Source organism: Plectropomus leopardus, chromosome 7, assembly GCF_026936395.1.
Source record: "Plectropomus leopardus strain MGB_pleo_1.0 chromosome 7, ASM2693639v1, whole genome shotgun sequence".
Lineage (NCBI taxonomy): Eukaryota > Metazoa > Chordata > Actinopteri > Perciformes > Serranidae > Plectropomus > Plectropomus leopardus.
The window spans coordinates 27986621-28011275 of record NC_142182.1 but is presented as its reverse complement, the minus strand read 5'-3'; the positions used below and the strand labels follow the sequence as shown (position 1 = coordinate 28011275).

The following is a 24655-nucleotide window of genomic DNA, read 5'->3' as shown; positions in this document are numbered from 1 at the left end:
TTGTCCATTAGAAAAATACTCAAACCTATTAATTAATTATTAAATTAGCTGGGGATACATTTTATAGTTAAAAAGTAATCAAACTATGATTGCAACAAGGGTTGGAAATAAATGTCCACCCACCAGTGTGGTTGGTGGACTCCAAAATCTACCAGCCTCTAAACAGATTACTATTGTTTTTGTGGTTGGTGAAGCAAATTTAGCAGCTTGCATATTTTACCAGCATTTGGCTGATGGCTGGTGCTTATTTCCAACCCTGATTGCAACTCTATTTTATTGACTATGGATTATCAAATCCAGCTTCTGCTGAATCCTGGTTCCAATTTGGAGTAAATTGTTTTACTAAGAACTGATATCAAAATATTCTAAAAGCAAAAAACACTTTATTTTGAGCTTTTTGAGGCAGCTGTAAACAGTCATTTCACATCAACAATGAAAGATTTTGTAATGCTTACTGGTTGCGATGAAAATCAGGACAAATCTATTAATTTTCTGGCCTGGCACAACTTGGATGTTTGCTGTCTTATGCTTGTTTTTACTTGAGTGATGAATGCTGATTTAGGGGTCATTTGACTACAACTGGGGACAGCAAAAAATCATCTCCAATCTTGCATTTAACAACACCATCATTTCTGATTGATCTACCTTCTTTGCATGAAAATACTTTAGCTGTCTTCCAACTGTCTTAAAGATAAGAACATTCAGGTAAGTATGATATAAACATAACTTTGTTTTAAGCAACTGATCAGCATAAATGAAACAAATGTGTCAGTTGTTGTAAATCTGTCAATGTGCAAGGCTCCCATAGCAAAACTAATTTAATGCTCCAGATGATACAACAAATGGGTCTCGTATTTCATTATGAATGTAAAGCATGTGCCATAGTACATATCTGGTGATATAAAGAGCACAAGCTATTCTTGGATGTAAGATCCCGTGAAGGATTTATCTTCGAATTAGCTCACAATAAAAACTCCCCCATTGAAAACAGAAGAATAGAAGAAGGAGCAGTTTAAATCTTCCCCTGGGGGTAAGGTATCGATTTATTGCTTTGTGTTCCTTTTTATCCTTTTTAATCTTCTTACGATGTATTTCAGGAGACATTTTAAATGAGTTATTATGCTTAAATCCACCACTGTGTGATTTGGGAATCTTGCCAAACTTCTGTATGCATACATTTGTTTCCAAACCTAATTAACAGCATAGTAAAATACATCAGGGTGAAAGTTTTTAATGAGGAAATGTTCAGAGAGGAATATTCTGGCAGTCATCCAGCAACTGTCCCTACTGTCTGTAACTGTAACCTTTCTGAAAAAAGAAAAAAAAAAAATCTCAGGAAATATCTTTGTTGTCAGTCCAAAAAATCCCTTGCCCTGCAGAGTCCATTTTTAAACCCCGCTGACCTTTTTCCATATCATCCACGCTCACTGACTCCACCCCTGTGACAATGCCAACAGGGAAGGAGGAACAAGGGCCACAGGAAGGGGAGGGGGAGCAGTGTGTATTTTGCATATTTCCAGCCGCAGGTCCGGAAAGCTTTAACTGAATCCCCTGTTGTGCGCCGGGGAAATGAGCTGGGCTTTTTAATGACTATCTCAAGGTAACCTGTTTTCTTTTGCTCCTAGGCCTTGATGCTGTGATTGCTTAGATGGATCCCTACAGACGAGGAGGACAGAGGAGAAAACCTCCTGCAGGCGGCGACGGCCATGTCCGTTTCAAGCTGGCTCGGACAAACTGTCCAAAAACTCCATCTGACATTTGGCATCTCAGCTGCTGTTATTCCCCTTTTATCAAAAACAGACATATCAACAACAACCAGTTTGCAGCGCTGCATCTTATATTCTGCATCCAGAGCTGAGCATCACGCCTATACATGGTGGTGATAATGAAACATGTGTGTCAAGGATGACTTTCATCATCATGGTGGTCTGACGGTTAGTCCCGCAATTATGCTGTGTGGTTACCAGAGATCTGTTGGGGCATTAAACTCCAGTGTGAGAGCCAAACCCGTTTCCCTCTAACATCATCCTGCAGCTCCTAATAAACACAGTTGTGCCTGGAAGCGCTAAATCACTAGCTACCTTTAATCACTTTAGAATAATGCTTAGCATGTGCATCCAATGTGTGCAACTGCTCCAGGCGCTCATACATGATGCTGTTTGAAGGGAGGAACTTTACAGTATGAGACAGACAGTAGCATCCACAATATGTATCCAAATCTATGCAACCGCAGTGTAACAGTGCCCTAAATTTGACCATCCAGGCTAACGTCCATTTAGCCAGGCCCCAGTGACCACAGATCCAGGGACCACCAGCGTTTAAACAAGCCATATTTCATCCAGCCTCCTGCCAACCTACCACAAACAGTTTACAGTCAATGCGCTCTGCTCTCTGGAGTTTGTCTATGGCAACCCGACTCCGTGCCACATCTCCCCATCCAGAGCCATGAAAGACTGGCGTCCTCTGACAGCTCCTCACAACACACGGCCCTGTCCCGCTCTGCTTTTAGCTCTGCTGCGGTGAGCTGGACCACGTCTGGGGATAAAAGGCTGCCAGAGTGTTTGGCTTGCAGGCGATTTACACGGACGCGAGGGTGATTCATTCTAGCTTTGCACAAACAGGCCTCTGTGTACATTTCACTGGTACTGGGCTTTTAAATCAACAGTGGGGAACGTATACACACGGGCACAGGGACTTTACGTTCTGCTCATTCACACTCAGCTGGGTGTCTGTCTGGAGGTGTCGGAGAGTGTATGAGTGTGTGGCAGTTGTACACACATATATAGGTGAAAGCTTTGTCGCTGTCCATCAGCTTCTCTCAGACACAAACACACACACACACACACACACACACACACACACACACACACACACACACACACACACCACGCAATGCCCCAATGTTTATGTCTGAGACTGGCTTCATGTCTGTGATTTGTCTCCACCTCCACTCTTCCTGTGCACTAATGCAATGGCACACAAGAGTGCTAATGTTATAGCTAGCTCATTTAGTTGAAAGGCGCATTATGAGGTGCTCATGCAAAAAAGACAGGCCTTTCTGCTGCCAAAATCCTGCAGACTATATGCACTTTCAAATAAACCATCAACATATTACACATTTATTGAGCGAGCACTAATAAACATCAAGTTGGCAGAGGAGGATCTCTATTTTCTTTTTGCTGTGTCCAAGAAAAGTTGTGATAAGGCCAGCTATTTTATTCCCCTCCTGTGTTCACACAAAAATCCTAAACACTTTCAAGTCTTTTGATTCTATTAATGGAATGCTTGATTCTCTTCAAGGCTTGGAAATGAAGCATGAGCAAGCACCGTGTGACACGTGGAGCTCCTCCAAAAACTTGTAAATCATTTAGTCTATAAATAGTTTAATATTCTCAGAGAGATTTCACCTGCAACAGATCATTAAAGTAAAGCTTAGATCACATCTCCCCTAACTCAAGCCTCACCTGCTATGTCATATAAACACTGAATAACTGCAGCTGTGAAGCATGAGACCCACGCTTTACTTATACAGTATGTTGATACATCCCAAGAAATGTAGAATAAATCATTTGGCAAAACTTCCTTTGGGTCTCAGATGGAGTTCAACATGACACGATTTTATATTTGTATGTTTGACAGAGTTTAAATGACAGAAAAGACCCAGGGTTAAACAGCTGTCTTGGGCATGCATAGATTACTGAAAGGGCCTAATGGGGCCCAAAGTGTCAGCCCAAATGCCCCCCGGCATACCTCTGCAAAATGTCCCTCAAATTAACACATGCCGGAAGACACTCAGGATAACCACAAAGAGACACAAAAGTACCACAAACAGATGCAAAAGAACAAAAAAGTGACACAAAACCACAAAAAGACACTCAAAATAACAACAAAGAACAAGGCACAACCACCACTAAGTCCCTCTTTCTTACTTATATGTAAGACAGGTGGTGGGGCCTCTTACATATTTTGCACCCAAGGCCCCAATGTCTTATAATCCACCCCTGGTCCTTAGCTAAAAAAAACTCAAAGTAATACTTTTATTTTTTTAATGAAAATGTGAAGTAGTTCAGGTTGCAAAAACAATGCTTCACTTGAGATTCTATGTCTCCTGAGCCACAAAGGCGTCAACCTCTATTCTAGCCACTAGGTGACACCACCACCTTGGTTCTGTGCTCTGTCCTCCCTGTATCTCTGTCCATAACACTCACACTCACTCTGAGTATTTGTTTCTTTACCCTTTAACTTTACTGGCCACAGTCCCAGTGAGAAAAATGGTTGAAATGCTGTAATCATGGATGAAAGTGATCATGTTTGAAAATACCTTCTGGTACAATTACAGCAAGATTTTGACCTAGTGCGTTACACTTTGAAGTGGAACCGCTGACATTGCGCAGAGCCAGCAGTTCCTCCTTTGTACTGTCAAAGTCCAATGTTTAATTTCATTTATCTAAATCGATTTTCACTTGTGTTGTCCTGCAAATACCCCAAATCACTCCCACAATCTATCCAACATGTCCAAGTAAAGACCATGCTATCTCCTGCCCACTACACTAGCTGTCAGGCTGTCCTGGGATCAGCATTGCTCTGTTTTTGTCAGCTGTGGCCATGGTGACAGATTTCAGGCCAGTCTGACTCTGCGTTCTTTTGCACTTGGTGTGAGCCAAGTGGGTCTGTCATTCTGTCAGCCCCCAAGAGGGCATGCACGGGACTTAATGGCTTATGGTGATGTTTACTGGTGCTCCAATGAGAGCAAAATATTATCCTAAACAGCGTCAGTTAAATATAACAATAACTGCTCTCCTGTGCCTTGTAGGTTTAGCACTTAGTATAACAGCTCAGAATGGAAATGTTTGAAAGTTGAGGGTGTGTCATTGTTCTCAAAAGGAAACACTTTATGGGATGTTTAGCTCTGCGTAAGGTCCACAAGGAGGGATGAATTCACTCAAGCATCAAGCAGGTTTAGTTTTATTTAAGGGGCTGACTGCACTGCAAAAATGTCCACAACTCTTTTCAGCTCATGCTTTTAAACATCCACTAAAGACGGGCATTTCTGTTTACATATTTGCAGTATAGTGCAGCTGAGAAACTGACTCAAGACTTTGCTCTTTAAAATGTTTATATAAATCATCATTCCCAGATTAATTCTCTTACTTTCATAAAACACTTCAGTACTAAATCTTAGATTAAGTGATTTTTACATCCAGTCGTTCCCACCCTATCCATCATGGATGAAAATGAAGAAAGTGAGAGTTACTTCTCGCGCGTTATGTGGCCGCGCTGTGTGACCACATTCTCCCTCACTCAACAGCACTCCTGACAGCTATGGTGCCCTGCAGTGGCGGACAAGCAGCGGTCACGAAGCGCCGACCAGTTGTCACCAAAGTGACAGGCGACAGCTGAGTCCATACATCTGGAGGCCCGGGGGGACGGCACACTTCCACCCGCCCTACGTCTCTGAGTGACCCAAGTCTTTTTCAGCGTCAGAGAAATGAGGTTACTCAAAGGGGAGAGTGAAACGTTGCTGCGTAAAAACGCAAAAAGGAGCATTGGAGGATTAAACAAGTTTGATGGCTTTATGTGGCTGACACGAGTGACCTCTATAGAGTGGAAGTTGGGTTGTTTGAACTTTATATTGTTGATGACAAACACACCACTAAGGTCTAAATCGTCCCGTTTTTTTCCAACCAGTGCATCATTTAGAGCATTTTGTTTGCGTAAAACCTAGACTGGTTGAATCGCTGGCGGTAAAATTACTCAAAAACTACCCAGATTCGTGGATTTATGGTCCCAAAACAACTGTTAAAACACTCCAAATGACTTGGTCCACTCACCCCCAAAGCGTTCAGTCACAGCGAACCGAGTATCCAGAACCAATATTCCCGAAGTGAGAAAAGCGATTCACGCTGCGTCTCATTGGCATGAGATGAAACGTCCAGAGAGGGTACACCACTGTGCCACAAAGCTGAACCCAGAGATGTGCAAAGCGATAAGCTTAAACTCCAGATACTGGCTGCATTGAAGAGGAGCGCAGATAGAGAGAGAGAAAACCTGGTCTGACTTTACCCGCTGTCACCACATCTCAGTCATTACAGCGGCGCACGGTGCGCTATGGTGCTCCTCTCGGCGGTCACAGTGAAATGACATTAGCGTTTCTCCCTGCCTATTGGTTTAAACACGCAGCCCCCACCAATCCTGGAGAGACGGAGCAGTCTGGAGCACAGTGGACAAGTGCTCCTAGAGTTTAACTCCTGCTGCTGCAGCGAAGAGTTTAAGAAGTGTTTGCGTAATTTAAGTGCTTGAAAAACTACTAAGTGACTTAATCTTCTTCTGTTGCCTTTCCCTACAGACTGACCTTACCTTTATATGAACTTTTGTCTCAGTCTAGCCCACATATAAACCATTAAAGCCTTTATGAAGTTTAAAATGTAATCCTTTTATTCTAAATCAATCACCCCACAATTTTGTCCATCCAGGGCCAGATTATCAGAGAATAGGCTCCATAGCCCCCCCCATCCTCTCCTTTTTATTTTTATTTTGTTTGTTATTATTGCTTTGCATCTTTGCATCTCTTTGTAGTTCTAATGTATCTTTTTGTTGCTGTGTTTGTGCTTCTTTGGGATAATGTAGTGTCTTTTGGATTGTTTTTGCATTTGTTGTTATTTTTTAGTCTCTTTGTGATTCATTTGCATTTCTTTGTGGTCATTTTGAATCTCTTCCTGGTCAGTACATGCTTATTTGAGTGACATTTTGCAGGTGAGGGCCCCCCTTACACTTTGGTCCCTGGGCTTGTAGGGCCTGTTCAGTAATCCTATGTGTTCAATAATTCAGTAACAAAGACTTGGTGTGCAAAGACCTCCTCATTTGCACCTCCATCCCCACATACAATTTGTCACTCTGCAGAAATATGATCTTTTTTTTTTTCAAACCTATTTGTCCCTCTTATCACCAATATGAAATATCACAATGTGCTTTATGTTCTTCCACACAGACTGTGTAACACTACTCCTGCTTACAGTACACCATGAAAGGTAAGTCTATATGCATACACTGAAAAGAGGCTATTACTGCACTGTCTATTGAGTTAGACAAAATGTTCTGGGATGATCAAAGATCCGAGGAGAAAATAGCCACCACCCATAAATCAGCGCATGAGCATAATACATAAAGATTCAGGTCTGTGTAGCTTTCATCGTCACACAAAAGGTTGGTTTTGTTGAACTGCTTTGCTTGCAGAATCAGCTCACTGTTGAGTGAGCGCTAATCATATCAGGTTGTCATGTGCTGACAACCCAAATACAACTAAGATAAGATTTTTGACCGGTGGACCTTTAAAGAGCTCTCTGACCTCCTGCGACCCAGATAAGACCTTTCCATGACATCAAGAGTGACACTGCTCCCCAAAACAACTCAACCAAATCTGGATCATTTATCGTATTTGAAATCAATATCTGAACTTCTGCCATCTCGAAAACCTGATGGCTGAAACATAAAACATAAATGTGACAAATGCACTCATTTAATTGGCTGCCCTTTGACCGTCATGGCTCTCTCTGCCTCACTGGAACAGGCGCTTCATCTCTTGCTGACCTCGGTTGTGACCCAGTGACCGTCACATAGATCTGAGAGTGTGAGTGCATCTTAAGTAAGAACAGGTTTAACAAGTTCAAACCTGTCAGTCATTCTCTGCACAGTACTGGCATTAGGCAAAGGAACGCACTGCAAGCCAGATCTTATATGGACCAGATGGATATAAGCGACTATTTGGTATCACACTTCACTGCAACCGGTCACTGTGTATCCACTTCATCAGAGCTGCAGATATCAAGGGTTTTCAAGTTAATCCTACTGAGGTATCACATGAGTTATACCTCATTTAGCCATCACTTTACCTCATGAAGCCCAAGTTATCAATTACAAAGAACGCCATTAAACTAACCTTAATGTTTTTGCAGTTATGTCTTGGTAAATAACAACCACTTTTTATGGTACTTTTTGGCAGGAAATACAGTTATTTTTTTGGAAAAACGGCAATGTCTTGTTAAAAAGAACTGCTTTTAGTGTCACAATCCCAGCAGGAAATCCAGTGATATCTTTGTACAAAACAACTGCATTTTGTGGTGCTTTTCGGCAGTAGACATAGCAATTTCTTAGTAAAGACCAATCACTTTTCATGGTACTGTAACTGCAGAAAATGCAGCGATATCTTGGTTAAAAACAACCATTTTCATGGAACTTTTCAGCAGGAGACATAGCAATGTCTCGGAAAAGAAATAACTGCTTATCATGGTACTATACCAGCAGAAAATGCAGTAATGTTTTGGGAAAACAGCAATGTCTTGGTAAAAAACAATTACTTCTCCTGGCACTATCTTGGGTTGAAATACAGCGACTGATTGCTGAAAAACAGCCACATTTGGCGCCTAAAAAGCCACTGAAAACCGATGATGTCTTGCTAAAAAACCACCAGTTCTGCTATTTGTTGGTTTACAGAAAACATATATGGCCAACCTTTTCTTTTGGGGACGGGGTCGATGATTTTTCTCTCTTCTCATTTTAGCATCAGAGATCGGCCTAATTTAAAAAAAAAAAAGAAGAAATTCCCTGATTTGCATTATTAAAAAACAACATTGGAAATAATCTAAATAAGACAGAATAGGCCAAAAATGCAACCCTGACAGAATTATCTTAAGGCAAGGAGGCATTTATCATAGGACAATATCTGAATTAAGGACAGTTATAAACAAATGTCAGGTTTCTGTAACATAGCACTGTAGCAGATAGATTTTAAAACCAGTGATTATTTTGAGGAGTCATTTTGCATTTTGCCTTAAACCAGAATGTTCGACAGGCTAGACCTGAATGTTAAAACCTCTCTCGATCACTTATCTTGCCTCTTTTAAGAGCTTATCTCCAGCTTGTCTAATGAGATATTTATGGCTGCGCTGGAAAAAAAATCCTTGAGCAGCATCACTTACATGACTCTGGACCATAAAGATGCTCGGCATACTTTCCAGCATATCTCTTGTTATGTGGCATATGACTTTCCCCCCATGATTTTAATAACATAGAACTTGATTCTGATTGCTGTGTATCAAATGTAATCCTGGGGAAATGCTGAGCATTAGGGCCTCAATTGGTCAACAAACCAATATGTTTTTTTCCTGTCACAGCTGTTTTGTATTTGTCATGCTGTGTGACAGAGCAGCAGTGAGTGTGTCAGTTGAATTGTCGATCCCTTTAACAAGATTAGGAGCTTTAAGGCACTGCAACCCCTGAAACAGGAGCTCACCAACAAATCTGCGTTAATTACAGATGACATTTTCTTCTTTATAAGTGCTATTTACTGTTTGCATGTAGACCCATGTAAGGGTGCAATGACTTCACACTTTTCTTTGCACACCTCTGTCTTGGAGAACATTTGTCTTTCAGTGGAAGCTCTCTTCTATCAATTATTAAAGGAAAATCCTTAATGTAAAAACCTATGTGTTTTCAGGTAATGGAGTATTTCTTTAAGTACTGCCGCTGACTTGGAGACCCAGTTTTACAGGCTTGTGGGAATTCTGCATTCAGCTTTAGTGAATCCCTGCATCTATATTTTATACTCAGGAAGTGTAAATGCATTTGGTTGAGTAGTAAACAGCGGCATACCACGAGGGTTGTTTGATATTTGGCCTGAAGTGATTAGTCTTTCTAAGAGACACAAGTCTCTGTTTAACACCTCAAGCCACCAACAGTGATGTAGTTAAAATTTTGGTTGCCAGGCTGAGTGAGGATATTTGCTGGAGTGTTAGTTTGGTCTTAATGAAGTGGTTCACTCTGCCGTCTATGTTTGCTCTACTTTTTATGTGTGGTTGCATGTTTGCTGAGGGTTGCTGCCCAGGGTGATTGAATATGAACAAATTTTGCTGAGATAGTTAGATTTAAAAAAAAAATATTACTAGTTATGACTTCCTGTAACCTTCTGGGGTATTTGCATGATGAAGTATGTGAGATAAAGAGCAGCACAGACGTCAGGAGAAAATGGTGGCATTGTACGTTTCTGAGAAACCACAGACACGTTTGAACATTTTGTAAGTTTCATTTCAGTGTTTCTAAAGTGAATCCATTGTGATTATGTGTATATGAGCCGGCTTTGTCATCAACGTGGCCACTGTGGGAGACCATCAAACAACAACACAAGCAGTTTTTGTTTGTTGCCATCGTTGCATTGCCAGTGTCAATTGTACCACCGAAACTGGGTATTCTTTAGTGAGTCATTGCTGCATTTCCAGTGACAATTGTGGCATCAAAACTGGTAGTTTTCTAGCAAGGCATTGGCGGCATTTCTTGCAGTGGTTGTGCCACCGAAAAGTGTATTTAAGCGAGCTATTGCTGTGTTCCCAGTGGTGATTGTACTACCAAGACATCAGCAGCATTTCCAGCCGTGATTGGGTCAGCATTGTAGAAATATAGAGTTTAAACATATTCTCACATTAATACAAATGTTACATATCCATTGTTTGCAAAAACATACAATGCCAACATTTATTCTGGTGATTGAGCTGTAAAGAGATACAGATGGAAACTATGTCTGCCCCTGAAACATATTCCCCGTAATTCCATTTGAGATATGCAGTAATTGCTTGTTGCTGGTACATTACTCCCTCAAAGAGAGAAAATAAATCCACACTCAAGGCGCATTCAAACAATTTGGGAGGGGAGTCTTTTTCTAAAGGGTTCTTGTTTCTTTGAGTTTACACAGGAAATCTCCAGTCCAAACAAAGGCAGGAAAACAAACAAACAAGTAACTCTGGCAAAGGCTGATGGCTGACGGCAAAGGCGGGACCAGTCAACAGAGCAGCTGGACCTCTTGACCAGTCACCTGGCTGCTGTCCATACTCAAACACTGGTGACCAATTAAGGACCACTGGTCATCCCAGAGCCCCAAAAGGCCCGGCTTTACTCAGTCTGTTGACTCGTTTTGTTGTTGGACAGCTTGTCACAGACTGACAAATGGGATCACATTACTAACACAAACAAGTTAATGCATGGGATGGAGATGCAGCCAGTCAGTCATGATTGGTTTCAACTGTAAGAAAGGCAGCAATAGATTCAAGGGCCCACATGGGCTGCTGCAGGAACAATAGGCTCATGGCACTCTGTTTGGCTTGCTGATCAGGCATTCTGTGAATACCAGACCATTATAATTGATATGCTTTACTTTAGCCTTTGTAGTCTCTAATTGGCTCTTGCTCAAGCTCTCCTAAAATAACTACAAACAGCCACTGAAACAAGAGAAGGCTTGTTTGCTGACAGCATGCTAATTATGGAATTGTAACAGCGTGGCAGAAGCAGCCAACTGCTCGTTGCAATGTCATGATATTTGCTGGCCTCCATCCCTGTATCTCTATTGGGGCTTGCTAGTTTTATCATTGTCTGTTAATGGTCTACATGCAGAGCAGGAGGGAGTACAAGGGAACCCTTTAATCATTTAGAGGATGCTTTCATTTTGCCAGTGCACATGCATTCTCTTCCCCACAATGCATTAGAGCCCTGACACACCAAGCTGAGTCAGCCATCGGTCAATGTCAGGCCATCAGTGAGTATTTTTTGCCCTAGTTGTTTAAGGTGTCCCCCACCCTTGGCCCTTGTCAGCCATTGTCGGCCATTGTTGGCATTTTTACGGCCAATTCAGCATGTTTAATCAGCATCAGAGAAAGCAGGACCTAAGGTGAATGAACTCACTCTGATTCAAATTATTATTCAGCTCAGCACACAAGTAAAGAAACCAAAGTTTTGTTAACTTTGTACAGAGCCATGCAGCTTTTTCCCCTCGCTTCCAATCTTTATGCTTAACTAAACTAAGCTAAGCTAACCAACACTCACATTAGCTACATATTTCTCAAAGAGCCATGAGATTGGAATTAATCTTCTCATCTAACTCATGAAAATAAAATGAATAAGTGTTTTTCCCAAATGTCAAACTATCAATTCAGCGATTGAGGTTACACAAGAACACACATGAAATTTTAGTTCACATTGGGTTGGAGAGGCTCTTTTCAGCGGTTATTCAAAATTAATGTCTTTTCCTGATCTTGTATCCACCATCTGCAATCATACTTCTGCTTTTCTCCCATTTCATTTTAATTTATGAAGGAGCTGCATCCTTGGCATTTTTTCAAATGGAGTTTCCACTCTTTGATTTAGGTGTAGCCCAAGGGAAGTTTACATATGCAATAATCCTGCTCCCTGAAGCGTATGTTGTTTAATGGAGTAATATTTCTACCATAAAATTAGACTTGGTGTGACCCAATTATGATGAAATACCAGTTATTAAATTACATACTGAAAAATTAGAGTTTTGCATGCAAAGCTAGGCACCTTTACAGATGTTTACAACCATCCAACCACTTTACAACACCTATCAGAGGCTGGGCAGGGGTGATGCTTCTGCATCTGTGTAACATGAATTTGATTTTGGGCCAATTTGTGGGTTTTATTTTATCTAATTTCGCCATGAAATGTGCATGTGCCGGTGGAGAGTCTGAATTAACATACACAATGCTCTCCCAGTCTGAGGCACACTGCCTGAAGGTTTGTAGGCCTCCAAGCAAGAAACCCAGGGACCCTTACGAAAGACAAACACAGAGAGGGTTTGACTGAGCCATGCCACCAAACAGATCTGAGTTCAATGCATTATTTTGTCTTTTCTAATACTTTGGTCTGCATCTATGTTCGTGTGGGAGAGTTTCTCGCTGGATTTTTCATGCCCCTCCAAAGTTGTGGTCAAACATAAATTGTCAAAGGATCAGACCTTGATGTTAGCTGGTTTCCGTTCCCTTTTCTCCATCTTTGTGTCCTCCCTCAGCCTTTCATTCTTATCCCAGACACTGAAATGCTTCTGCTATTAATTCCCCAGCTGTGGATTGAAGATCCTTTAGGCATGCTGCATTCCCCAGGCCAGTCTTCTGTCGCCTGTGAGATAGGGCAGAGCACACAACCTGCACTACTATTAAGATTCCTTATGTTACCCAGACGAGGGACATAAGACGACCTCTGCTTTCTCTCTACTTTCTTTTTGCATCTATAATGTCTTGCTTCCTTCCTCCTCTCCCCTGTCTTTACTAAGGAGTCCTGATGCTCCTGTATTTGCTCCATCTCTCAGTTTTCAGACTTTGTCCAATCATAACCAGCACACTGGCTCCAGTGTTTGGTTTCGGTATCACTGTTGGTGGCTCTTTGACGCTCTAGTTTTCTGGCACGTCAGACTGCAACCAACACCTCCTCCACAGCACTTATCCCCTTGTTAAAAGAACTTGGGAAGACTGACATAATGCTCCAGGCAATTTTTCATGCATAGATATACCCAGAGTGTGATTGCATGATTGCAGCTCCAAGGGAGAAACTGATGAAGAAATCCACACCTTTATAAACTCAACACAGGCTTGTGGTTGAGAGATGTCGCCTGGAAGCTATTTGTATAATTTCTAATCCCTTTTCAGCGTTATCCTCTCTCGACTTGGCAATGGGAACCTTTTGCAAAAAAGGGCCGACCCAGTGGATAGTGTCTGTTTCCCTCATAACAGGGGCTGTACATCTTCAACTGCAATCCTGTGCAGCTTTCAGCAGCACTAGGCTGTAATTTAATGTGTGCCTGTGGAATTCAGAGCCGGGTCATATTGCTTCAGTAAAATACCATCAACAGCTTTGTTCCGCCGCAAAAAAATACATTAACAAAATGAGGTCAGCCGCAATTCTGGGCGACACTTTACATACCGCACATTACTTTTTACAGACTTGTTAGAAGCTGAGAAAGGCCAGATAACCTGATTTACAGCCCTGGTTCTAGTATCAGCACTAGCAGGCAAAGGTTTCTGGATTTTACTTCAACTTGTGACACCGTGATCGTGGAATTTGCTCTGATGAAAGGTATCTTTCCGTGCAAGGCTTTTTCGTGTTCTTGTAGATCCTGAGGATCATCAACCTGGGGCTCTGCCAGTACAACTCTTTCTGCACCTTTGCAAAAGTGACAGGCTGATGGGGGATGTTGTTTTGGGGGGGTGGGGGTCGTCTTGGAAAGGTAGTCTGAGGGTAGCATAGGAATCTGTCCCATTCCCAAAATTCCTTGCAAGGTAACATGCTTTGGAGGAGCATGTTTCAATTAGAGATGCTTGTTTGTCGTTTCTGTGGAAAACTCGAGGGCCCCTGCTCTGCACCCCTTTCCACAATCACATAAACTCTCCTTTCTCTCTCCCTCCCTCCCTCCTTCCAACCCTCTGTCCTGTGGAAATGCGCCATTGACAGATCTTTATCAGCAGCCCCATCCCTGCACGGGCTCGCCGCTTGCCTTTGTTTTATTTCACCGACCAAGCGCTGAGCCAGGATGAGGGATTTGTGTGTGCTTCCCTCTGCAGCTCTGCCGCCCTAATGTGAAACTGGTGTATTTGTGGTCGTGACAATCCTTTTCCACTCTACGAATGTTGCTCGGGATGATAATAACATGGGTCTGTGCCTGGGGGACAACGCAGTGTGGTCAGGGTCAGCCGCAGATGGTTGTGCCTGTGGAGGCTATAAACAGCGGAAATGTCAAAACAACCCTCGGACAAGTAAAAGGAGAGGGAGAGAAATACTCAGAAAGTGAGACAGAGAGGGAGGTAGAAAATGTGCCAGTGAGCGAGAGTTAAAGGCAGATGGAAACAGGCATTATGAAAAAGATCTAAATATAGATAACATGAAGAGGACATGTAAAACTGCCCGCTTGTCCTTGCTGGTGCAATTATATGGTGAATGGAAAGTATGTTGAGCAGGATATAAAACACAAGGTTGTGGGCAGGAGGTGTCGCCTTTCACCCCCCTGGACTCGGGTCAAACAGGCTGGATGAGTCTGAAGAGAGGACCACTACCACCCAACCACTCCGGGCCTCGTCAGACTCCAAAGCTACACTACATTACCCAGAAGGCACGGCCACCCAGACTTCTAAACGTTGGAATGGACAGTGAGAATAAAATGTGTTAATCCATCTCAGCTCTCGCTGTTGGCAGCAAACTACAGGACACCATATGTGAAGCCAACTGCTTATGATCTCCTTTTCCCATCATTCCCTGTTAGTTAATATCTCTTCAATCATTGTCATAGTCTTCTCCTATGTGTGAATTGTTAACTAACATTATCTGAACACTGAAAGAGGGTAAAATAAGTCAATTAAAGGGATTTTAATCATAACAATGTGGACAGTATTTGTAAAACAGCTATAGATTGTACTTCCGCATTTTTGTATGCCCCCCACCATGAACACAAAGTGTGCGTTCGTAACTCCAATCATATGCTTTACACTAAGAGGAGGACACTGTTATTTGAAGAAATGGTCCTTTCTCTTTCTTCATGAATTAACGATCATGAGTGTGCTCAGGCACTCAGATTGAGGACTTCCGAATGCACCCGATGAGTTCTAAAATCAGGTAATGAATTAGCATTTTAGCACTCCTTTGACTAGAAGTCAATGGGTTTTTGGTTAGATGCCTTAGATGAGGTCTGTGGTTAACACAACCTTAACAGATTTTCATGTTTTGTTCTACGACATAAAACACATCAGTAAATACCCCTCAGTAATATTTGAAGCTTCTGCAAGTCAAGCTTGCATTGTGTCACCCATCAGCATGAGCGTTTATTGGTCTGGTACAGTTCAGTGCATTCTGGTAGTTGAATATGTTTTTACTCCTGACCAAAAGTGATTGCCCCAGCCCTTTTACTGTGTATTCTCTGGTCATATAGCACCAAATTACTTGGAAGCATCAAGTATTTGTATATTTTGACTGCATAGACAGCCCAGTTTTATGAAAGGACAACCTTTCTAGTGGTGAAATACTTCTTTAAAGTACAATTATGCTTGTTATAACCTACAATTATCCTCGATGAGGCTCATTACAGGAGGTCACTTGCCAGGAAAAGGTACACACAGGTTGTTTTACGTATTTGAACAAACAACTGATGCTGTTACTTTTCTGATCAAGATTGTCTCCTCTGCTTGATTTCATGTCATAAAATATATTAAAGTGTGTTTCTAAGCTGTCTGGTTCTTTTATAATGCTTGAGTGCCTTTCTCATGTTTGACGGCCTTGAACACAGTGTCCTAGATGTGCTTTTGCCAACCGAACAGTGACGACCAGATGCGCGATTTGAAGAGAGGAGCCCAGAATAGAGACGAGTGACACATTTCATTGCACCATCTTTCCATCTCCGTCGCTTTGACTGGCTTGCTGGTTCTTATGTAAACACACACTCAAGGTGGCATTAACTGCATGACTGGGAATGTGTCCTCATAAAGACAGTTTGCCTGTCAATCAACACTTTCCTAATTAGACACACTGTATCTGTGAATGTTGCCTGGTTTCATTTGAGCGTCTTTCGATCTGCGTCTTCTCACTTAGTTGGAATTTAATGAGGTGGGGACAATGAAAGAAAGCTGGACCATGTGCACGGGTTCTGTGCTACTCTTAATGACCCAGCTATTACTATTGTCACAGTGCATCATTACCATTTCCACTGTGTGATTTCTATTGTACACTGTGCTCATTAAAAGTGTCACCAGAGAGATTTCACTTCTTTAGCCGAAATAAGCCAACTCGTAGCCTTTGAGAGACGGATCTGTCTAATTAGCCAAAAAGAGGATTTCCCCTGAGATCAGCTTCTAAAAACACACACTTGACCTTTTGAAATTTGGAAAACAATCCAACACCTGTGCCAGGCAGGGAATTACTGAATCTGATATTTGAGGAAGCAATCATTACCTTTGATCCTGTGTGTGTGTGTGTGTGTGTGTGTGTGTGTGTGTGTGTGTGTGTGTGTGTGTGTGTGTGTGTGTGTGTGTGTGTGCGTGCGTGTGTTTACGTGGCAAGGCCACTGTAAGCATACACCAATTTTAAAGGTTTAAAAGGGAGTTTTTGTAGTGTTGCAGATTTCTACAGAGACAAATGGAAAGCGAGAGAGTTGGAGGTCATGCTGGCCCATTAACAGCCAGTCTTCTGTGACGTTCAGAGACAAACACCATTATAATATTTATGACTCATTTTCAAAAGCTGCCATGTGTGGGGAAAGGAGATAAATGTTTTCCATGGAAGTGACATGCTGATGATTGTGATTGAGGAAAAAGTGATGGATTGTGACTTCATGGTGAAATACATCAATCAAAAGCTACTTTCAGTTTTCCATGCTGAATATCTCTCATGAACTGCTGCCTGGAACAAAATGGAGAAACTGCAATGAATTCACTTTAAACTCATTTAGTTTAAGAAGATAATTTTCTTACACTCTGAAACAAGAGAATTCAGGAAGTTGATTTCAGCAGTCATGGAGGTGACCTCATTGTGTGATATTTCACACTGCTGATAAATAGGATTTTCATTTCTTTCTTAGTCAGATTCCAACCTTGACTGTAAAGCTTAAAATTAAGGGGTTTTAGCATTTGCATGATCAGCTGAATAGGAGTCTTTTGCTCCTTTCTTCAGGCAACTGTGCAAAATTAGATTTGCATATTAATAAGGGTCAACAAAATGTTGAGTCACAGAAGTTTGAAGAATACAAATTAAAGTGCGCAACACAACTGAACTCATTTATTGGGACATGCCTATGCAAACACAGTTCAGCGATTCAAACCACAATATGATCATGCAATAAGGCAAAAAAAGAAAACTGGAGGGGGTATCATACAAAGGAAATAACTCGTCATACCAGCCAATGGCAGTAGTCTGTATTTGACATTAAATAAATAAAACCAAAAGACCGACAGCATGCTAGTTGTCCAATTGGCACATTCACAGCACAACCCAAAGGAAATTTACCGCGCACTAGCGAACAATGATAAAAACAATTATGAACCATTTATGCTTTACCCAATAAAAGATTTTGTTTCAATTTTACGCTCTTGTCTTTAGCTGTTTGTTTGCTTGTCTTAGTACCATTTCTCTTCTTGTGCACTAAAGTTTTTATAATTTATTTCAAAAAATCAGTTCGGTTTCTGTATTAATTTATCGCTTTTAAAAGAGAGTGTTAAAATGAATGTTCATTGAGCTGGTTGACAGTTGATTTATTAACCACATGGCCAACACTGTAAAGAACAACAAAAGACAGCACCCCCAAAATCTCAGCGCAAAGTACATAACTGTACCCAGTCTATATTTGGCCTCATCAGCAGGGTGTAGAAGTCAGTCCTACTGTACTTTTCCTGCACTTTTTCTGGATGTTTAACATAAAAACTCTCATAAAAATTTCCACATTACACACTGCGTAGTTGTAGAAATCTCTGACCCTGAGTTTCCTCTAAGCTTGTCATACAATAGAGGCAGCAGCCACTTGGAAATCAGTTATAGAAAAGTCTGAGGAGCTGTCATATGAACAAAAGGTGTTGCCACTCAGATGGTGTAGCATAACGTCTGTGTATACACCGCTGTCAACTGCTCTCTTTCTCCTCTTCAAGTGCTCATCCATCAGTTTAACCCAACACTCCTTCACTGTCTCCTGCATTATCAGTGTGGTGTGGAGTGATCCGAGCACCCAGGCGACCAACAGCCGCGAGCAACCGAGAGTGTCATTGCCCTCTTTTCCTTACTTCAGGCGTGAGGCATTTGAGATACTCTGCTATGGATCATGTGTGCAGTCACACAGACACATAGGCACATGCAAAATTACAGCTACATACTTTCAGGTCAGAGAGGTGACGGTTGAAGTGACAGAGCTGTGTCCATCACTGTGGATATAGTCTGTCACCATCATAATGGGTTGGGATTTTTAAAAAATGCCTGCAAGAGAGAGAAATAAGAGCTCTGGGTGGAGGAAGCTTTTTTAAGTGTTTGCATTTTCTGCGGGCGCTTTTTGATGAAGACAAATTATCCTCTTTCAGCCGGCACTGAAAAAGCAATTGAGTTGGACAATGGGGCCGATCAGGCCAGTATGAAGATATAAATACAGGGTAAACTTGGAGCATAACTCATTGTCGGGGCACACATATTGTTCTGGGTTATATTAGGCAAGGATTTATTTCAGAGAGTGAGCGCGGGCCAAGAGAGGATCACGCTGCAAAAAATATCCATCTTTGAAAAGGCACATATTCTTAAAAAAAAACCAAAAAAACATTTGATCACCATCATTTTTTTAAGACCCAACGTTATTTATAGACCCACTTCTAAATAAACTTGCTTATTTGGTTCCTTTTGAAGTAATGTAAAGTAAAGCAAAGCAGTGCTTCAACTGAGCTTTCTCAAGCTATGTAGCAGGAAGCTTTAATTCTGCACTAAATAATATTTTATAATGACAGGGGCTCAGATAGCCATATGCAATATGAACTGAGATGCTTAGAGTGACAAATCCTCATATACACAGTTATCACTCTACATTTCTTTTGGTTTTACAGAGCATTTTCATATTTTTTAGCTCATTGTTTCGGTTTTACTGGCCACAACTTTACTACATTGTGAACTTTCACTGCTCTCGTTTTAGACCAGTCACCAGAAGAAAATGCATTATATGTTTCTGCAAACCACAGAAAGCCACAGCAAGTTTCAACTTATCTGCTTTATATAATGTATAAATGTAACACATGCAAAAATGTACAATGCCAGCATTTAATCTGGCTGCTGAGTTGCACAAGATAATAACAGACAGACAAAACGGCTTAAGAAGCAGAAGCAGTATTTTTTTCAAGAGGTGGTGTAGACCAAAACAGAGCTTGAGGAAAAGTAAATATTGGACTTAAATTCTTCACATCACCAGAAATACAACTCCAAATAAATTCTAAAGTTTCTGCATGTCTGCTGAATGTAAGTAGGCAACTGTTTGCTAACATAAACCATAAGGCCAACTTGTTCTGGCCCAAAAATGCATGTTGCTTTAAGGCATTGTTTGCTTGCTCTCTTCTTGCAGGTCTATAGACAGTTCCATACGAGACAGACGAACAGAAGTGGTTGCACCTACACTATGACCTGAACAGAATAGTTAGTTTCTGTTTAATTTAAGATCCTAAATAAAGGAGACAACTGTCGACACTCACCCTTCACAGTGATACTCATGTCTTAACAACTGCTTAACTGTACATAAAAGGGGACTGCAGCTAATGTGAACAGCTATTCATGACTTCCCCCCAGGGCAGTTAAACTCTGGTGAATGTTACAATGAAGCATCAGAGGAAAATGAGACTGGTTCCAGTCTGTTATTATGGTGATACCACAGAACAATGCCAGACAGATGTCACTGTGAATGAGACAAGCCATGATGACAGGATTGAAGCGGTGTCATGAATGACATAGTTTAAGAGACATGAGTCACCGTGCAGGCTGTTTTCCTCCCTGTTGTTTCTCATGCTGAGCCATCTGACTGGCTCCTTTGCCCAAGTCAGCAACATATTTCTGGGCTGGCAGGGCAGAAGAGTGAGTGTGTATGTGTGTGAAACAGAGAGAAAACAAAAGAGAAAAGAGGTGATTGTGTCTCAACTGAATGTTTTCATTGTCATTTGTTAAATCTTCTTAATGACTAGACTGCAGACTGTTAAATAAACAGTTGCAAATGAGCCCAGCAGCACCGTACTGGGAAGAAAAAATGTTTAGTCTGACATCTAAATTACAAAAAACTAGCATCTGCATGATAGCGTTTGGAAATGATTCAGAATATTTGTATACATTTTTTTAAATGCCATGCTATTAGTTTGTGATTAATTTTAACAATCTAATAAAAGCCCGCGGCACCAGTCCCTCCAAGATATCTCTGGTTGTTCATAATAAAACACATATCAAGTGTACACTGTCATAAAGCCAAATTGGAAGCACAAGAAGGCCTGACAGTCTGTACAGATTTATGTTAGGTCTGAGCTCCAAGGATTTACACCCTTTTGCCTGAGCACAAACCACAGCTGAAATAACCCAAAATGGTCCAAACCCTCAAGCAGTCGGTGCCACTTCAAGTGAGTAGCATGAATTATAGGGAACATTATCTTTTTATGTGCTTTAACTGTGTAAAAAAAGAAGAAGAAAAAAGCCATATTTACAGGATATGATAATAATCAAGCAGAATAAATTATTCTACTATAAAGCCACAACTGAAGGAGGGGTTTTTAGGCTTTGTTTTATGGAGTGAGGGATCCAGCAGCGGGACCAGTGGTCTTTGATTCAATCTGATCTTTGTCAGAGCCCGCGGCCTGTCCACCAGCTGTGTCCAAACAACCCACACCCTCTGCTTGTGTCTGGGAGCTGGTGATGGTGGGAGGGAGGCGAGGGCGTGGGTCATTTGAGGGTGTACCAAAAGCCCTCTCTCTCTCCACGCTACAGTAACTTCTGCTTTTGACATGTGGAGGCCCTGGGCCCATCCATCCTCCCCCTGACAGCTCAGCTGCTCTTACAGACAGGGGAAGGTAGACAGATTTGGTGTAGGTTTGCTGCTTTTTAGTAATAATCTGTGAAATTTTTTTCATTTATAGAAAAAAAAGTCTGTTTTTCTCTCTGTCAGTTCATATAACACTGTGATTCAGTAGTGGCTCCCAGCCAATGACACACTTAGATATTTGCTGCAGTAAACACCACATCGTCCTCTGGTGTGTTGGTGTGCAGAGATTGTGCACTTCACACTTTTAGCTACACTAAAAAAGTTTTTAAATTACAGCTATGCACAAGTGGTGAAGTGTCAAACTTCAACGACACAAAAGGCAGAAAAATGGCATTACAGAATTTGCCACCATAATTGTTGTCAAGAAATACTAGAGCAAAGACAACTAGTCAGCAAAAAAATCATCCAAACAAAAAAAAACCACTATTTGTAGGTAGAAAAAAAATCATGAAACTCTTGGTCACACTTTAGGTGTCTTTACAAAGTTAAATAAGCCATTAATGTTGAGCAATAAAAGAGGGAGCATTAAAACAAACCATCCTCAGCGGGTAAGCTGCTGTCAAAAGTTTCGTTCCACATCACACTGATCCGCCCCCAAAAAAGGAGCCAGGGGAGAGACTTTAAGAAAAACCTGGATGAAATAAGAGCAACGTTGCAGTGCAGATGGTGTATCTTAATAGATGTGAGCTCAGCGAGATGTGATAAGGGACTGTGTCTACTCTGAGGAGGGAGAACAGGCAATCCCTGCTCAGGGGGCTGTGCAGCATCTACAGCCAGACAGTAATAGATGACGACGAGTACTACGTTGACAAATTGAATGTCACTGATGAGTAATGGCAAGAGACTGGTAAAAGAGAGATTGTCACAGGAAACTACAGACTCAATTGTTCCCAAATGCACTGATGCATGTGCACGATAATGGAGAAGGGGTGTACCTAAAATACTGAATACAAAATTTTGACTTTTGCAGTTTATGTGAAAAAGGAGGATGCAATTTTGGTGCTGCAGGCTTAAAAAAGCAGCTCATTCTTACTTCCAAATCATCAAACACTAGTGCTTGGTCAGTAGCTATCAGCATCAAAATATGACACGCTAGGTACCCCTCCTGTGACAGTTTTGGAAATTCAAGTAATGTGTGTTAACCTATACTGTAAGCATTGTTTCTTTTCAAAATAAAAGTTTTCATCCGAAATGTACAGTTTATGCTTGTTAAATGCTCAGTCTGTTCCACAATAAAGTAAGTATAATGGTACAAAATAAATATTTCCAAGGTAACTTCTTTAGGTTTAGGCAACAAAGGCACGTGGTTAGGGTCTTGATTTTTCACAAGACCATGTGGTGCAGACACCCTCTGGTCAAGCAACCGCGAAACTTACATGGTGGCTTTCCCCCTCTATATCGTTTGACAGTAATCTTTCAACATCTTTGTAAACTATGTAAACACAGAAACTCCTGGCTGTGAATAAGCAAAATGTACTCTGAATCCAATCTCTCCTCACACTGGGATCTGGGGATACTGTATTAATAACTGCAAAGAACCAAAGGACCGAGCTGTGCTTGCCTAAAATGTGCGAAGACCATAATAAACTTTCAGTCGTGCTGAGAATAATTCTGTATTCCCCGACACCTTTTCCCCTGACTGGCTATGTTGCAGTTAGAAACATGGCGAGGGATTGAGTCATATGGTTTCACTTTGAGGAATATACTTTCCTACATGCTCTCTGAAAAGCTCCTGTTTCCATTTTTGTAGGTGTGGTCTTCTATTTAGGTCACAACAGAACTCAGAGGAGAGGAATTCCCTGTGTATCCATGTGAGGGAGGGTTTTTAATGAACTGCTCAGTGATTGATACAGGGCGAGTCGGCTTTTCTTTTTATGGAAGCACGACTGTTACTGCTTCAGTTTGGAAACAAGGGATACATAACTAGGTAGATTTTTCCAAAAAATAAACAGTGGCGATTACTCAAATATGTCCGATAAAGAATCTAATGATATTCATAGTGAAAAAAAATCTTTGTTTCAGAGCCATGATTGTCCACATGTAGGGAAAATTGGAACCATACATGCTCAACTCTTCATCAGGTTATCATAAGCTGCATACCAAATCTTTTTTCATGTGTGCAAAAAATGCATGTGTGGAGTTTGAGGGTGGAGAATCCATGAGTTAAGGCCAGCCAGTGTACTTGCAGTCCAGCCAGAGCTCCCACTCATACCCCAAGACGGCTTTCTCCAATGAATAAAGAGGATGCTTTATGGCCTCTGGTCCTGCTGGGTCTTGGCCAGTCATGCACTGCAGCACTGTAGCTTATTCCAAACAGCAGAGAGCAAGCGGTCTCATTAAATGAGAAGTTGGTTTGCAAGTGAATTTGTTACATACCAAATATCAATTTCATTTGAGTCTCGGGCATTTAAATGTAACCCTATGGTCTTGTCTGGTCCTCAGAGGGTGCAAAGAGTTTTTCCCTTACATTTTATACAGAAAGGGAGTGATTTCATGACTTTATCCTGCACAGACGGAGGATATTACAGTTCCTAATGTGTCATCTTCCGAACATCACCTTGTTGGAATGCTCTCCAAACCACTAAACTATCAGCAGATGTTAAACATGCTGGAAAAATGTTTAAACCCATCTTTTAGTGTCTCAGAAGACATTTTAAATACCTTAATCCTAAACGTTGGCGTGAATGCTTACCTGACTGAATACAGTCCGTTGTGGAAGAAATACTAAGATAAAGGCTTTTTCTTCAGGTCCAGTCTGTAGGATTTAGGGGATACACTGGCAGAAATGGAATGCAATATCCATAACTGTAATTTCTAAAGACCATAATCACCTGAAACTGAGAATCATTGTGTAATTGTTACCGTAGCATGAGCCATTTGTATCTACATACAGAGCGAGTCCTCTTCCACAGAGTTCACCTCATTATTTCTACAGTATCCCAGAATGGACAAACCAAACACTGGCTCTAGATAGGCCTTTTGTGTTATGGTAATTCTTCCACAAGCTTAGCACCACTTCCCTGCTAGAAACCATTAAATGCTTCACACGATACCTTTAAGTATAATATCATATCAGAAAAATACTCCATCACAAGTAAAAGTCTTGCATTCATTACTTGACATAAAAGAACAGAAGAATTGGTAGCAAAATGTACTCTTTGTATCAGAACTGAGGCATTCCATATGCAAAAAAGCACCATTCAGATACTGAATGAATGATTGTTGAGTACTTGAGTATTTGTAATAAAGCATCACTTATAAACTGACCAGAGGTTTTGAGTATAACATCTTAATCTGAAAAATAACTTG

General features: G+C 41.3%; 1 protein-coding gene across 3 annotated transcripts in view; it reads right to left on the bottom strand.

Annotated features, from left to right (window-relative positions):
- Nucleotides 1-24655, bottom strand: part of prickle1a (prickle homolog 1a) — a 102082-nt gene that overhangs the window by 25705 nt on the left and 51722 nt on the right. Inside the window, exon 1 of one of the 3 annotated variants that reach the window (XM_042496118.2) lies at nucleotides 6064-6197. The exons of 1 other annotated variant lie outside the window; for it this stretch is intronic. The gene's annotated coding sequence lies outside the window, so the exon portion shown is untranslated. Of the gene's footprint in view, nucleotides 1-5831; nucleotides 6198-24655 lie in introns of those variants that run through there. One more of the 3 variants, XM_042496117.2, reaches the window with a different exon arrangement.